The sequence below is a fragment of the Lepidochelys olivacea genome, assembly GCF_965140295.1.
Source record: "Lepidochelys olivacea isolate rLepOli2 genome assembly, chromosome: 11".
NCBI lineage: Eukaryota > Metazoa > Chordata > Testudines > Cheloniidae > Lepidochelys > Lepidochelys olivacea.
In genome coordinates this window covers 50,823,697-50,841,163 of record NC_140421.1, presented here as the reverse complement: position 1 = coordinate 50,841,163, position 17,467 = coordinate 50,823,697, and the positions used below count along the sequence as shown (strand labels likewise).

Genomic DNA, 17,467 nt, shown 5'->3' with positions numbered 1-17,467 from the left:
CCCCACATCCTTTTCTGCAGTACTACTGCCTAGCCAGGTATTCCCCGTTTTATAATTGTGCATTTGGGTTTTCCTTCCCAAATTTAATACTTTGTACTTATCTTTATTGAATTTCCTCTTGTTGACTTCTCGACAAATTGGATTGGTCTGGTCATTTTAAATTCTAATCCTAGCTCTCAAAGTGCTCCCAGATCGCTTTCATTGACAAATGTTATAGGCATACTCCCCACTTCCTTACCCAAGTATTTAATGAACATATTGAACAGTACTAGACCCATGACAGACCCTTGCAGGACCGAACTAGATATATCCCCCCATTTTGACAGAAAATCATTTAATAACTACTCTTTTTGAGTATCGTCTTTCAAGCAGTTTTGCGCACACCTTATAATTTCATTTAGGTCACATTTTCCTAATTTGCTTATGAGAATGTCATGTGGGACTGTGTCAAAACCTTTACTAAAATCAAGATAGATCACGTCTACAGATTCCCCCATATCCACTAGGCTAGTAACCCTGTCAAATAAGGAAATTGGATTGGTTTGACATGATTTGTTCTTGACAAATCCATGTTGGCTATTACTTATCCTATTATCCTCTGAGTCCTTACAAATTGACTGTTTAATACTTCGTCCTTTGTTCTATCTTTCCAAGTATAAAAGTTAGGCTGACTGGTTGGTGGTGCCCTGGGTCCTCTGTGTTCCTTTTTAAAGATATATGTAATATGTTTGCCTTTCTCCAGTACTCTGGGACCTCACCTGTCCTCCAGGAGTTCTCAGAGATAATTGATAAGGCTACGATTTAGTCATGGGTATTTTTAGTAAAAGTAATGGACAGGTCCTGGGCAATAAACAAAAATTCACGGCCCATGACCTGTCCATTACTTACACTAAAAATATCTGTGATGATTAAATCTTGGGGAGGGGAGGCACTGGGGGAGGTATGGGGGGGCTGCCTCTGGGAGGGATTCAAGGGGCCACTGCTGTGGGGTGGCACCGGTGACTTCCGTGACAGACACGGAGCCCTAATAATTGCTATTAGTTCCAACATTGTTCAGCTAGTTCTTTATGTATCCTAGGATAAATTTGATCAGGCCCTGTCAACTTGAATACATCTAAATATTCTTTAACATGTTCTTTCCCTATTATGGCTTACATACTTTACCCCTTGTTAATATTACTTGTGTTAATTATTCTAGTCACAATTAACCTTTTTAGTGAAAACTGAAGCAAAATAGGCATTAAATACCTCATACTTCTTGATGTCATATGTTGTTAGCTCTCCTTTCCAGCTAAATAGAGGATGTACACTTTCCTTTATCTTTGTCTTGATTCCAGTGTATTTGTAGAACCTCTTCTTTTATGTCCCTTGCTAGGTGTAAATCATTTTGTGCCTTAGCAGTTCTGATTTTGTGCCTACATGTCTGTGCTATTCTTATGCACTCATCCTTAGCAATTTGTCCATGTTTCCACTTTTTTGTAGGATTTCTTGTGATTTTTTTCAGATCATTAAAAAGCTCCGGATGGAACCATATTGGCATCTTACTATTCTTCCTTTCTTTCCTTCGCATCAGAATAGTTTGCAGTTGTGCCTTTAACACTGGCCCTTTGAGAAAATGCCTGCTGTTCTGAACTCCTTTTCCTTAAATTTCCTTTTCATTGAACTCCTACCTACCCATTCTCTGAGTTGGTTAACATTTGCTCTTTTGAAATACATTATCATTCTGCTGCTGTCATGCCTTCCTTTGCTTAGAATCATGAAATCATCATTTTATGATCACTTTCACCCAGATTGCTTTCATCCTTCAGATTTGCAAAAAATTCCTCCCTTTTTTTTTTTGAATCAAGTCTAAAATGGCTGTCCTCCTAGTTATTTCCTCCACCTTCTGAAACAAAAAGCTATCCCCAATGCATCCTCAGAACCTAGGAGAAATGTTGGGTTTTGCCATATTACATTTCTAACAGATGTCTGAGTAAAGTCCCCCATTTCTACCTGGACTTGTTTCTTGGCTATTTCTGTTTGTTTGTTCTAGAAATGCCATGGACCTTATCCAAATGTACTTCCCTGGGCTTTGAATCAGGCCCTACATCCAAAGTCCTGATCCAGCAAGCTACTTAGACACATATTTAATTTATGTCCAAATTAAGACAATGGGATTACTCACAAGCTTATGTGCTTAACTATTTCCTGGAGCAGGGCTTAAGTGCTTATTATTTGGGATATCTTTTGTTTTACTTTTCCTCAGATTTATTAATCCCTAAAAGGCAAAATTTAATTAGCCCCTTCTTTAAATGCACAGCTTTTTAGAACACCATTTGTAAGTCTCATATATATGTGTAATTTATACACATAAGTAAATAGATATTCTAAAAAAAAAACGGGCCATGGAAGCAGCAAGAAAAATATGAAAGAATAAAGAAAAGACTAGGGTTTTAACTGAAATATAACCTTTAATTAGGAAAAAAATCTATTAAGATTGCATGTGTTTTAAATAAATCAGTCTTATTAATAGATTTTGAGGAGGAAAGGCATATCTTTCTAGCTGTATTTATCCTAAGGCCTGATCCTGCTCTTATTAAAGTAAATGGCAAAACTCACATTGATTACCTGGGAGCAAGATTCAGTCACTACCTAAAGTATACAATAGATTTTTTTTTTTTAATTTGAAGGGAAAAATATTTCTGCACATTTCTATTTCACTTCCAGATACAATAGCTGCACTCTTAGTGCAGCAACAGTGACATCCAGTGACTAATCAGATTAATTCTAGGTCTGAAATGCATTTGGAATGGGTGCTCCAGGAGGTGCACCAAAAGTAAAGTTCATTTACAGGAATGTCTAGTGCGGCACTAGATTGCAGATTCTCATTGCACCACAATGCAAACCACAATGAAGGGCTGAGCTAAAATATAAATGTGTTTATTTAATGTTATTGTATTTAACATAATTAGTGCTTATTCTGCGCCAGAATTAGGCTGTCTGTAATGCAGGTATCTTAAATATCCATTAAAGAAATACATAATTTTAAAATAGTTATTTTGTGAAATGATGCAATCTTTTTAAAGGGGTTATACTGTACTGTTTACTATTTCTTCTATTTAAAGGTAGAATTCAAATGAAACTAACTATATTAATACACATTTTTTGTTCCATAAAGAGCCATCTTAAAAATAAAAACATGTTTGACTGTGGGCTCTAATAACTGCATTGAGTACATAAAATAAAAATTGTCTCTTACTTCATATATGAGTAAGAGACAATTAAGGTTTAAATTAGAGAAACTTATGCTGTTTAATACTTTCTCCTCTTCTACCTGATTCTGAGTTCATTGAAATAAATGGAAGGTTTTTTCCTAATTCAATGAGTACACCATCTGGCCCTAAAAGATTACTAGCTTCTGGTAAATGCCTGTACCTGGTATTTTATGCAATTAATTGTGTGGTCATTTGTTCTTTATCCAAATGTCATTAGTCCAGAGTTCAGTCCTGAAATGTAAAAACAATCTCTTACAAGATTTCCAATACTTTCTGATGATGTTAGGAACACTGCACCAAGACCTCATCTCCCAGGATTTTGATTGAGGAGGATGATAGTAATAATAATGCCTAGACTTTTCAGCAGTAGATCTGAAAGCAGTGGGTAAATATCATTTCCACCATTTTGCTGTTGTGGAAACTGAGGCACAAAAGTGGGTCAGCTCACTCAATGAGCCATGACAGAGTTAAAAATATAACCTAGAGTGCCTCACTTCTAGTTGTTAAAGGGAATACAAACAAATTCCAGGAACAGAGGTATGAAACTAAAAGCAAAATTAGGAACGCTAGCAGGAGACTGCATATGTGTACTTAGAGTACATTAGAGGTGTGTGAAGATGACACCAGTTACAGTTCATCCCTCATAATACTCATTGATGTCCCATTCAGCTTGATCAGGGAGAAATTTGTGTTGCATCGTAGGAGATGTAGTATCTCCAGGAGCCCAGCTGATAGGAGAGAATGAGGGTCTGAACTACAACTCCCATGAAGCAATGAACTTCAAATAGGAAAATTATGGTTATAACGGGGCAATCTGTTCCCTCTGAGGGCAGTAGGGACTAGGTATCAGTCAGCCCCAGTTCTGTGGCATGACCCTTTAAAGTTTCAGGAATGTGGAGGTACATAAAGGCCTAGGAAATAGCAGAAGCAGATATTGAGAGGGACGGAGTGGTCCTGATGATTCATGTTTGGAAAAACCCATGCTACTGTTACTTTAAGGGCTTTGGAGCAGGAGCCTTGCAGTGCAGTATAAGGCAAGACTTGCTTCTATCCCAGCCAACCAGGACAAGCCCTGGGAAAGGACAACATATGTGCGGCTGCTTCTCTCATAACTAGCAGTGAGCTTTCCCACTGCAGGGCGGTAGGACTGAACTGTAAAAGGAGCTAACTGGGAGAAGCTGGTTTAAGGCTGCAGTTGGTTTCAGTTAGCACAGACTCAGAAAGAGGCTGATCCTAGGGGAAGAAACCTGCCAGGCTTATAGCACCCAGGCACTAGGAGGGCTGCAGAACTTTTGAATACAGGTAGAGTAAGACTATCTGAAATATTACACCGGTCCAGCAGGGGCTGTGGGATTCCTGAATATAGAAAAGGAGCCTGCCCGAATTAGCACAGAGGCTCCCAGAACAAGGGTGGAGTTGAGGGGCTAAAGAGTTTTGTTCATTGCACTAGAGTTATTAAATAAGCCCCAGAAATGGAGAATGTTTGTCTAAGTAGCCTGCTCTGGGAGTAAAATCATTGTAAGACCCAAGAGGGAGAGTAGAGGGCAGCAGGTCTGTAGGGCCGCAAGGGGGCCTGCTTGGGGACAGCACCTGTGTGCCACCTGAGGAGAGAAAGTAGACCCTGCATAGACCTAGAAGGGAGTGCTTGTGTTGACCATGGCCTGTAAAGCTGGGGAGCTGACCCATGGCAGGCCCAGACAAGGTTTCCTTACATTAATGGCAGATGGTAGTGAGGTGCCTCACAACCCTGGGTCCCCCTGAGAAGCATCACAGGGGAAAGAGGCAGACAAGAAACGGAGAGACTCAGAGGCAGCAAGCAAGTCAAAAAGCAGCCTATAGGCATGGTGGTGACCCTGGGAGAAGCCTAGAGGAAGGCTCTTGTTTGGGGCTGCTGACTGAAAGCTTGAGCTGTAAGCAAAAAGCCAACCCCCTAGTTTTGGTTTTTCCTATGTTCAGAGAAATGGGACTTTGTACATTCCTTGTAAATAAACAAGATTTTATCAAAGGAAATACCAGTCTCCATCATCAATTTCTACTCCAAATTAGGACCCTGAGCTTTGACTAGTCGCTCAGGTCAAAAAGGAATAACATGTCACTTCAACCATAGAGAACCATTCAGTGGATTTTGTGGTGGAGTCTTTTCTTTCCTTACATGCATTCTGCAAAACCTAGCCAAGCTGCATAGGCTAGGCATAGGACTAGAAATTTGCTTTTGAAGTGCAGGAAATAGAAGTGGTCCATGAGAAGATGAATTCGAACTCATATCTTGGGTTCAAGGCCATTTATCTATGCCAAGGGTCACAGGCCTACTATGCTTGACAATATTTATGCTAACTTGCTTAAGCTAACGTCTTACAGGATACAAGCTGGTAGATTCCTTGCGTTATTGCTGAATATAATAAAGGTTAAGCTAGCTCTGTGGGCTACATTCTTAATCAAATTTAACAATAGTGTGTCTTGGTATGCACATCCCTTCCACTCCAGCCCTATTAAGATTCTTTTCTACTCATCATATATGAAAGTGGCCTATTGGTCTCCACCAGGCGTCAGCATACACGATCTAGCATTTGAAGTATCTACAGTACTTACCTATAAGTATGCACTACCAAATTCTGAGAGCTAGTGTCCTATGATTCATAACAACCCCAAACTGGAATTGGTTAGGCTAAGCTACAATTTCAAGGACTTTTAATCTTTATGTTCCATGGTAGATTACCCAATGGTGTCAGGTAGACATTTTTGGCCCAGAGTTTAGTATTGAAAAATGTTTCACTGAGGTTTTGTGTCTTGCTCTGTAATGGCCACAGGTGAAGCCAGGATGTTGACCTTGATGGGCCATTGATTTGTTAGCGTGGCAATGCCTGTGTTTTTGTAGGATCAAGATCTGACTCATTCTTATATTTAGCACAAGCAGGGGTCCCCATTCTCTTTCCCCATTGTGTTCAATTCTTTAAAAAAAACCAGCTAAAATAAAGAGGAGTGAGATGGCAGGAGAGAAGGAAGATGTTTAGAGAAAGAAGAGCAGGTGGGAGGATCTGCAGGTCTAGAACCTGCAGCTATTCGCTCCTAAGCAGCTGCTGTGGCCACGCCACCCTTTGACAGCAGAGCAGGGAACACCAGCTTAGTAGCCCTGTGGGCTCAGGCTTCTGTGGCTACCCTGTCCATGGAGGCCCCATTTGGTGGTGTCAGAGTCCCCTGATTGTCTCAAGCATGTTATTTAAGGCCTGGGAGAAACACCAGGAGGCCGTCTGTGTAACTAGGCTGACCCCTGCTTGCTGCTGCAAATAGACCTTGCTGCATTTCCCGATACCTTGCCCCATTCCTGGACCCTCATCTTGCTCCTGTTCCACTATCTCAACCTCAGCAGGCCCTTTGGGCTTCTAACTCAGGACAGCTCACCAGCTATGACCTGACCCATCAGCATGCTACCAGTATAGACTGGCTTCTTGCCTTGAGCTATCTCTTGCAGCTGGGATCGTGACCACTTGGGTAGATCAGGCTGAAGGCCTTTTGGCCTCTGCTCCCACTCCCTTGGAAGTCAGTAGAACTTTGATTTTTGCCTGGATTTTTAAACATTAGTTTAAATTCTGTGATATAATAACAGAAAACATTGGAGAACTGTGGAAAAAATTTCAAAAATGTCCCCTATATCGTCCTTTATAGATCAGCTTGAATTTGGGTGAGATTTTGAAATTGTGATGTCATCAGCATGTTGATGACATAATGTGGAGGAAGAAATGGGGGTGATGCATAATGTCACTGACCTGAATGGAGGAAAAATTTAAAGTAATTTAACTCTTATCCTTGCATTTTGTGAGTATTACAGGTATAAACCTAGAGCTCATTTGTGGGAGGTTGGGATGGAGCCGCACTTTCATGATGCCGTTAAATGAGCTGAACAGCTGTGATATGAAGTGCAATCACTAGAGGGCAATGAGAGATCACAAACGTCTATACTCCATTGCAGAGGAATGTCAGAGAAGCTGTCATGCAGTGGCTTTAATATACATATTGGTTAGAGAGGCAGCCCAGTTCAGAAAAATAAGACGTGGCCCTCATCTGAAAATTATATCCCAAACTTGTTAATGATGCAATTGTTTTCATTTAATTGTTTTCTTTTACCTGTCCCATGTTCCCCTGTTGTCTGACTTGTCTCTATTTTAGCTCAGTAGGAAACAGCAGTAGAAAGAATATTCTTGAATTATTTCCTTTTCCGAGGTTTGCATGCATTTCTTAGCATTCAGAGAGGAACACACAAGGGAGGGAAGGATATGACTCAGTTTGCATTTCTTTTGGTAAGCAAGATTATTTTTAGATAGTAGGCAGTGAGACTACAAGGTCTTAGGGCTTGTCTGCACTGGCAAGTTTTGCCACCAAAAACTGCCTTTTGGCGACAAAACAGCGATACCGTACACACTGCAATGTGACTTTAAAAAAAAAAATACGCCCAGTTTTGCTGACAAAAAACTTCCATCCCTGTGAGAGACTTCTTTTTCTTTTTCCTTCCCTTTGTTGTCGACAAACAGTGTACATACTACAGCTTTTTTTTCAGTTGTATTGGCCTCTAGAAAATGTCCCACAATTCCCATGCTGCCGCTCTGGTCAGCGGTTTGAACTCCACTGCCCTGCAACCAACCCGCCCCTCCCCCTTGCAAGTCCCAGGAATTTTAAATCTCATTTCCTGCTTGCTGGCTTCCCAGATGAGCTTCCCAGGTGAGCATGGCTGGCTATCTCACCAAACGCGCTCCCGCTTGGACCACCGCTGAGTTGTTGGATCTGATTAGTATATGGGGAGAGGAGTCTGTTCAGTCACAGCTGCGAGTGACCCATAGGAATCAGGACACGTATGGGCAAATTTCTTGAGGCTTGTGCAAAAAGGGCTATGATCAGGACACGCAGCTGTGCAGAGCGAAGATAAAGAAGCTGAGGCAGGCGTCCTATAAGGTGCGGGAGGCGAATCATCACTCCAGTGGTACCCCTAACACCTGCCACTTCTATAGGGAGCTGAGTGCTATCCTCGGTGACCCCACCTCCATCACCGATAGCCCCCTGGACACTTCGGAAGCAGCAGAAAGAGGGGATAACCCGGAGGCTGAAATTCTGAATGAAGAAGTCGAGCTAGAAGGGGATGCACAGCTCCCAGCAGGGTCACCCAGTGGGGCAGGTAGTCAGGAACTTTTCTCCACTCCAGAAGTGCTCAATGGGTAGCAGGAAGCAGATGAGATGCCAGGTAAGTTGCTGTGGCTTGTGTAGGGAATCAAAAAGTGGGAGGCAGGTTGTGTTTTCTGTGAGCTGGACGTTGTCCTGTGTAGCTAATCTGCATGGCCAAGCAGGGTGTTGATGGACATTGAGACCTGCAGGGAATCCTCCAGAGAGAGGCTCTGGAAAGTTTCCAAGAGGTACTTGTTAATCCTCTGTCACAGATTCCAAGGAACTGCAGCTTTGTTAGTTCCCCCATTGTAGGAAACTGTACCATGCCATTTAGCAATCGGTGGAGCTGGGACCAAAGTGGCACATAGTTGAGCTGCCTATAGACTGGGGTGAAAACCACAAGCATGCAGTAGTTGTGCCCTGGTTTCCCTGGTTACTCGCAGGAGCGAGATGTCAGCCAGCAGGTTGGCCACCTGTGAAAAAGTATGGGATAATTTTAGAATGAGTTCCCTGCAAAGTTGCCCGACAAGCCATGACTGTTTTGTCCTTATGCACAACCGCCTTCCCCCGACTCCTGACGCTCACCATGATTGGGGTGCTCGCGGACCTGGGTGCCTGCCTAGAGTTCAGAGGGAAAGTGATTGCTACTTGCAAAAGGCCCTTGTTACTAAAATGTTTCAATCATTTGCTGGAATGTAACAATCCCTCATCTGTTCAGCACAGATCTTGAGGAACACCCCGCACACCACTGCCGACCGACTTCGGCAGATGAGACATTCCTTTTCATTTCAGAGCACTCCTGAGTTTCCCCATGGCTCCACCCCATCTCACAGCTTGCACAATGATAGTTGGAGCTACACACAGTTGTGAGGTTTTACACTTTTTAACAATAAATAAAGGCTACTGTATTTAATGGTACAGCGTTTTTATTCTGTGTTCTACAAAAGCATGTAGCAATCAATCCATCTCGGGAACAGGCTTCTAAAGCATTTTGTTGCATGGATCTTGGGCCCCAAAATTGTACATGGATGCACCAGGGAAGCAACTCCAAAGCAGACGTGTTACTGCTCCTCATTGTCAATGTGGTTCCTCAAAGCCTCTCTGACGTTAATAGCAGCCCTCTGGGCTCCTCTGACAGCCCTAGCATCTGGCTGTCCAAATTGTGCAGCCAAGCACTCTGCCTCAGTGCTCCACACCTGAGCAAATATCTCACCCTTAGATTCACACAGATTATTCAAAGTGCAGCACGCGGCTATGACCACGGGAATATTATCTTCGGTAAGGTCTAACCTGCCACTGAGACACCTCCAGCAACCTTTCAAAAGGCCAAAGGCACATTTGACTACCATGCAGCACCTGCTCAGCCTGTTGTTATAACGCTCCTTGTTGCTGTCCAGATGCCCTGTGTAAGGTTTCATGAGCCAGGGCTGTAAGGGATAAACTAGGTCTCCCAGGATTTGGGCATTTCCACATCCCCCACTGTGATCCTGTGGTCTGGAAAGAAAGTCCCCACCTACAGCTTTCTGTACAGGCCACTGTTCCTGAAGATGCATGCATCATGCATCTTTCCAGACCTGCCTGCATTGATTTCCGTGAAATGCCCCCAGTGATCCACAAGTGCCTGCAACACCATGGAGAAGTATCCCTTCCTATTGAGGTATTCAGAGGCAAGGTGGTCTAGCACTAAAATTGGAATGTGCGTGCCATCAATTGCCCCGCCACAGTTAGGGAAATGCATCTCTGCAAAGCCATCCACTATTTTGCATGCACATTTCCCAGACTCACGGTCCTCTGCGGAAGGATACGATTTATTGTCCTGCACACTTGGAGTAATACAGCCCCAACAATGCACTTCCCTACTCCAAACCGATTTGCAACTGACTGGCAGCAGTCTGGATTCTCCAGCTTCCACACAGCGATTGCAACATGCCTCTCTACCAAAATGGCAGCTCTCAGTCTGGTGTCCTTGAGCTGCAGGTTGGGGGCCAGCTCAGCACAGTTCCAGGAAGGTTGCTTTACGCAGCCTAAAGTTCTGTACCCACTGGTCTTCATCCCACACGTGCATGACAATGCGATCCCACTAATCAGTGCTTGTTTCCAGAGGCCAAAAGCGACGCTCTACCGTATGCAGCTGCTCGGTGAATGCACAAAGCACTGATAAGTTGCTGCTGTCCATATCACACTCGGGTGCCTGCGATTCATCCTCTGTCAGTAACTCTGCGAGTAACTGTGCTGCCATGGGCGATGTCGTCATGACAGCTAACAGCACATAGGAGAGAAGCGTGGGATACATCCTCTCTCGCTGCAGATGCTGGCGCGCACTACAAAAGACTGACAGTTGGAAAAAACAGCGCAAAAGGAAGCCAGAAACCATTGGAGGGCTGGGACACAAAGTGGTGCATGATGGTACATTTTGCACATCCCAGGATGCACCGTGCTCCGTTTCCACATTCCCACAGTGATGGATGGTGTCACCAGGCACTGTGGGATACATACCGACAGTCCATTGCTCTCGCTGTCGACAACAATGCCCCGAATGTGGACATGATCTGTTGACAGGGGGAGCAAATGTAGACATGCTTTGGTGACTTTGCTTTTGTCGATTTTTTCGATTTTTTTTTAGTGGGTTTTTTTCCTTGTTTTGTTTTTAGTGTGCTAACTCCAGTGGCGAGGCTAATCAGAAAACACACCTCAGTAAAGGCATCTTGGGTTGGTTTTAGGTCACTTAATTTATATCTACACTGCAATTAAATGCCCATGGCTGGCCCATGTCAGCTGATTGAGGCTTACAGGGCTCAGGCTATGGGCCTGTAAAATTGCAGTGTAGATGGTTGGGCTCAGCTTGAGCTAGCAGGCTAAAAATAACAGTGTGGACATCACAGCTTTGGCAGCTGCTCGGACCCCCTAGATCTGAGCTCGGGTGGCTAACTCAAATCTCTGTCAGAGCTGCAACATTCACAGTGCCAAATTTCAGAATTAGACGTGGCACAATTGAACACCTGTTTCTGTTTGTGCAAGCCTAAGGTATGCGCCCAACAGACATGTGCATGACATATGCTACACATGCACTCCCTAGCTATTTGCACACTTATCATAGGCATGCAAGTTAATTTGCACACACCTACTTCTGTAAAGCTGATCCTTTACTTCTCATTTCCTTAGTTTCCCATCGTAAAGTGCAAATAATATCTCGCAAGTGGGTAATATTTGTAAAATGCTTTGTGCTCCTTGGATGGAAGTCAATGTGAAAATGCAAAGCCTTAATAGTATTGCTAATTTACAGTGATTGTCCTGGGACACAGTGGGGCTTCCATGTCATTGAATTCCATGAGGAAATTTATCAACAGCAGAAAAGATTCCTGTTATGAGCTCATACCCACTAGCTGCCTGCCCATACCCACACTTTAACAGGCTATTGGGAAAACAAAGGGTTAAAGATACAAAAAAAAATTCAGGGAAGGTTCACCACTTTGTCCAGTGGATCTGCCTGGCTGAGCATGGGAGCCACCTGCAGCTTGTTATAAAGGGCTCTTGCTGATGCTGTCTGGGCTGCTACATTACAGACACCAGATAGAGGGTTAAGGACCCTGTCTGTATACAACTCATTTAGTATTGTCGAGAATAAGAGAGGGGAAGATTATTGAAAGATTAAGATTTGGATAAGGGAAGCAAGTGAGAGCAGTGTTTTAAAAAGCACATGTCTACAACAAATTTGCTCATGTTTAGTCTTTTTGTTTGTTTGTCTCTATTTTCTTGACTACTTCCGTTTTATACATGTCTCTTCATCACGATTTAACTGAGTTCCTGTTGCAGCTAGTGATCATCTCTCTGGTGGCTTGTAGTATGGCCATACACTGAGTCCAGTGTTAAATCACATCAGAAATCAGATCTGTTAAATCTTATCAAAGGCTATTTGTAATTGTAATCTTTGTACTGAAGATTGATGTATATGCACATATATTACATAAAAATACAATAAAAGAACATGCAGATTGAAAAGTTGCACACAGAAAAGTTAGAAAATTCCAGAATTAAACTTTCTGAGTTCCTAGAACAGTATATCACTGCATTATTATTCCAGATATATTTACAGAGTGATGATAGTTTAGGAGGAGACTTTAAGTCAGTGAACATTCTGTTTTGTTGGTTTGTTGTACACTTTGAGAAATTACTGTGGTCTTCTTGAGATAATATTCCAATGCTAGCACTTTTCTAATGACTCTAGGGATTTAAAACTCTCAAATTCCATCTCACTGAATCTACTGAATAAAAGCAAAAGACACGAAGAAAAACCCTGTAAAAATTGCAGCAGCCTGTTAAAGGCACTGCAAATCTTTCCACTGACTTCAGTGGGCTTTGGATCAGACTGTATGTCAGACCTTATTTAGTGATGCTGAAAGCTCAAATCAGTCTGGTTTCATCTTCAAAGTCTGTTCCCAACTTCAGTCACAGTCTGTCAGCTCCTAATTATAAATCAAAGAAATCCAAAGATAAATAGTTGTCATTTGGTAAATTGTGAGGATTGAATGTATATGTGGAGAACCGGAGCTACCTCATCAAAATCTAAAGGAAAACAGGCTCGTCCTCAAATGAGAGATGCTGTCCTTTGAGCTAGGCTTCTCATTTTGTGCTTTCTATCTACAGTGAAAAATTTGAACTCTGGTTTGGTTTCATTACTTATCAAATTTCTTGTAAGTCAGCCAATTTTTAATGAAAATAGACACATCATTCTCCCTGTGTCCCTGAGAATATTGTTTATATGTGGTTTCTCCTCCCCACTCCTCTCCCCCCCCCAAAGCATTCAAGTTTATGGATCTTCACTGAAGATGCTGAACCGATGTCATGACTCTACAGACGTATTCTCACACATGTAACTTTATTGATGTGAGAAATGCCATTAGTTTCAAAGGAACTATGCACAATAAAAGTTACTTGTGCGTAAGTGTATACAGAACTAGCTCCCAATATATGAAAAGGGAGCTGTTGTGTCTGGCTGATCCCTTCCATAGAAACCACCTGCTAGAATTTCAAAGTTAAGTGAAATTCCAAGAGGTTTGGAACATGGCAGGGGACGACAATTTTGTTTTTAATTTCAGCTGAAATTGGCAAATTTTGCCTAACTTCCATAAAAGATCTATAAAAAAGCTATTAAACCCTTTCCCCTGTGCCTAAAACTCGGCATAGTTCCCCCAAAACCTATCTGAGTTTGGGGTTTATAATACTCCTAAAGCAGGACACTTTTGCATGGATTGGGGACTATTCTGAATCTTTCATGATGATTTGGTAAATAAGGGTTACCAGATTAAGAAAAATAGTATCAGGCAGCATGGCTTGTGATTCAGTTTTTCATCCAGTATTTTTACCCAAACTGTAAACATATACCTCAAGAGATTCAAAAATGGATTGGTGATTTTGGGTGTCTCAATTTTTGAGTGTTCAAGCTGAAATCTTCAGAGAGTCAGTGTTCAGCATTATCTGAAAATCAGGCCACCTCTAAGGTTGGGCCCCCAAAGTTGGGCACTCAAAACTCACTAGTGGCTTTTGAAAATGTTGGCCTTATGTACAAGTACCTCATTCTGGGGACATCACCTTTGAAGTTATAAACTGGTGAAGAGAATTCCTACCTGTCCCTCCTGTGTGAGCAAGGACTACTGTCACTCAGGTAGGGCTGGGGGATTGCCTACAATGGAGGGCAGGCAATATTTCTAGCAACGGGACAGCTTTTAATTTTAACCAGAGGCTCCATAGAAACCCTGAGCAGCAGATGCTGCTGAGGAGATGAGCTATATCTGCACATCCCTCGCCATGCCCCTCTTCAATCCAGTGCCCCCAGCTCTTGGGGCTGCACTGGGTGCTCACAAGGCACCTCAGTAGAGGGAAAGTTATAGTCACCATACAGCAGAAGCCAATGTAGACCCTGTGTTGAATCTATATAATATAATGGATAAATCATTTCCCTCTTGAACAGAACTTCATTTATTACATAAAGGGAATATGATGCAAGCAGAATACATGCTAAGTTTTAACATATCTCTGTGAAGTAAACAATGAAGCAGCTTTTTGACTGTCATCAATGTACTGAAGTGTAAACTGAGCTAGCATTTAGACTTCCTCCTTATCCAGTTTCGCACGCTTCTTTCCTGGTTGGTGCTATTTAGAAAAGTTACCCTAAAAAGCAAGCGAGGTCACAACACTCTAAACAGGAAGCTTCCCCTGCCTTGGATCTCATTGAATCTTGGCCAGAATAAGCCTCTCTTCACAGCAAACAGAGGAGCAACCTCTGGCAGCGTAATCAGCAGGCTGCTACAGCTGCATTATAGCAGGATCAGATTGCATTTTTCCCATTATATCTCCACCACTCCCAACAAGAACTGATAGTGGAGAAGCAAGCTCAACACACTTCAGGAATTCGCCAATTCTCTTTCAAGAACTGCTCACAGCAATTTGGTTGGTGAGTACTTTGTAAGTCTTTGTTTTGCAAAAGACTTTCTTTGGGGGAAGAAGGCAAGAAATTCTGCCCAGAGGATGTCAAAAGTTGGTTGGTTTTTCCTTAGCATGTGTTAGGTACTGTAGTCAGATGTCCAGAAGCAAAGCCTAGTAATCAGGGATTGCAAAACTGTAGATTTTTGTTTCCTAAAGAGACTGAAGAAACAGTTCTCTTACAATAGGAACTATTTGCTGGTAGTGAACATGTCAGGATATGGGCATTTTGGCAAGCTCATGGATAGCATTGGCTGTTTAGATCCAAACCATCAGTGAAACATTTTATGCTAATTTTAACCAGTAACCCAGAGTTTGTCATGAAATGTCTCATGCTTTTCAAACAATGCTTGGACTCAATTGAATACAGTGGAAGCTCCAGGGAGAGAGACAGATTTATTCAGGCAGTGTTCTGTGGTCTGTCTGCTAGACTATTTTCAAATCCTATGAGCCCATGCCTTTAGAGGCAATTACAGTTTTAAGAATTAGCAGAATGTTATGTCTGCTTTAGCAGAATTACACAAATCTCATGTAACTATAAATCATTTTCATTCATTATTAAAATCAAAAGAATATTTTCCCTGTCTTGTCCATAGATTATTTAAACAATGAACAAGGTCATACTGAAATATGAAAAAATAGAACAAGCAACAAAAAATGACTTGTGCAAAATTCTACTTCAGGATCAGCATAATCATGAGCTTCTTTTATGATAACTCTGTAATGAAAGCACAATGATATTTAACTGGATTTAAAAACAAGTGCCAAAATCTAAATAACTACTCACTAGGTTTGGTATAAGGAATATAAGAGAAGAAGGATACATAGCACTAATGTTCAGTGGCGGAGAAATGGACAAAGGAGAAAATGAGGGTGGCGGGAGAACATAGATATGGAAAATGTCAGTGTGACTCAGTTCTCTAAATTAGTCATAAAAGCACTCCAGGCAAAATGTAAAATAAACCATCCTTCCTGAACGTCTTATGGACAGACGTAAAGGCAGGAAGTTCAGCTGTCAGATAGGAACAATAAGGGCATGCTTTCTGAATTGCCAATAACTAGCACCTAATAATGTTATGGAACAAAGCTGAGAATGGGCTTTGGTGTGCATGGGTGGGTTGTTTGTAGATATCTGTTAATTTTTTTTTGAACTTTTTTGAAAGATGAGCTCACAGTGTTTCCTAGATATATGTTGCCATCTCAACTTCTATAAAAAGTCAGGTTCAACTATTGTTTAAGCTGAACGTGAACACAATATGATTATTTAGCTGTGTGTGTGTGTACACAATTACAGCAGTCTTAATGTTCTAGAGATTACTGGAACACAGCACATTCTAGCCATGCCCATTTCCCTGGGGAATCCCCAACTTGCTATACCCTAGGGGAATCCTAACTTGCTTTTTCGGCTGGCTTTAAGCAAAGCAGACTTCTTAGGCCAGATTCACAGGCCCATCACATTTCACAAAGTAGGAAGAGAGTGCTGTATGACCAGAGCGAGAAAGAAAAGGAGATACACAGAGACCTGAATTGCTTGCATCTCAATCTAGCCATCAAAAAGGAAAAGTCACTGGCCAAACTCCCAGGTTTGTGAGGACAGTTTTGAAGAGCATGTCAAAAGAGCATCGTGGCAAACAAAGATTTAGATGTCTTCACACATAAGTAAATCAGATATTGGATCACCATTGCAAACAAGGATGGAAGAATGTGGATGACAAACTATACCCTGCATTCTTCAAAGACTCAATGGTTTCCGAGCTCCTACAACATCTTATTTGTGCCTGTACTAGTAGGGGTCACTGAACAATCAACAGGTTTCAGAGTAGCAGCCATGTTAGTCTGTATTCGCAAAAAGAAAAGGAGGACTTGTGGCACCTTAGAGACTAACCAATTTATTTGAGCATAAGCTTTAGCTCATGAAAGCTTATGCTCAAATAAATTGGTTAGTCTCTAAGGTGCCACAAATACTCCTTTTCTTTGATCAATTGTGTCTGTAGTCAGAACAATCTTCTCTGCACAGATTGTGTACATGCCAAGGTGGTGAAGACTGTGGCAACTCATGCACTCTCAACAAAGATTGTAATGATGAACAAGATGATGATAATAGTGTTGACTAGAAATGTCACTAGAGCCATTACATTTCAATGATACCTGGACAAATTTATTATTAGAGTTTGTTTTACCCTTTAGATTGTTGTTGTGTTGCTTTGAGGTTACAACAAGACTGAATTTTATATCTTAGAGTCATTAAACTAACAGAAACAAGTGTAAAGATTTCAAAGTAGTCATATTAACATGTTAAGAGGAGGATCCTTGTTTATCTCTAATGGCGCCACTTGACAGTTCCACATAATATTTCATCTTAAAGTAGACACAACAAGCTTTCAAATGATGTATATATGTGAGTAGCGAGATTATATTAAGTTAACCAAATTGGTGGTGCCTGCCCCCTGCCTAGAATGAAATGTGAAAAGCAAACCTGGCCAAAAATGAATTATTTTTTTAAAATCCTTTAGATTTGATCATCTAAAGCAATCAGTATCTTTCAGCAGCTTCCATTTAAACTTTGTATTGAAATTCTGTAA

General features: G+C 41.7%; 1 protein-coding gene across 3 annotated transcripts in view; it reads left to right on the top strand.

Annotated features, from left to right (window-relative positions):
• Positions 1 to 14,596: 14,596 nt before the first annotated feature.
• The window catches only part of TFPI (tissue factor pathway inhibitor), a gene marked incomplete at its 5' end in the record, with an annotated part of 56,737 nt that continues 53,866 nt past the window's right edge, over positions 14,597 to 17,467 (top strand). The window contains one exon of one of the 3 annotated variants that reach the window (XM_084643084.1): positions 14,597 to 14,856. Of the gene's footprint in view, positions 14,868 to 17,467 lie in introns of all 3 variants that reach the window. The other 2 variants (XM_084643083.1, XM_084643082.1) reach the window with 2 other exon arrangements.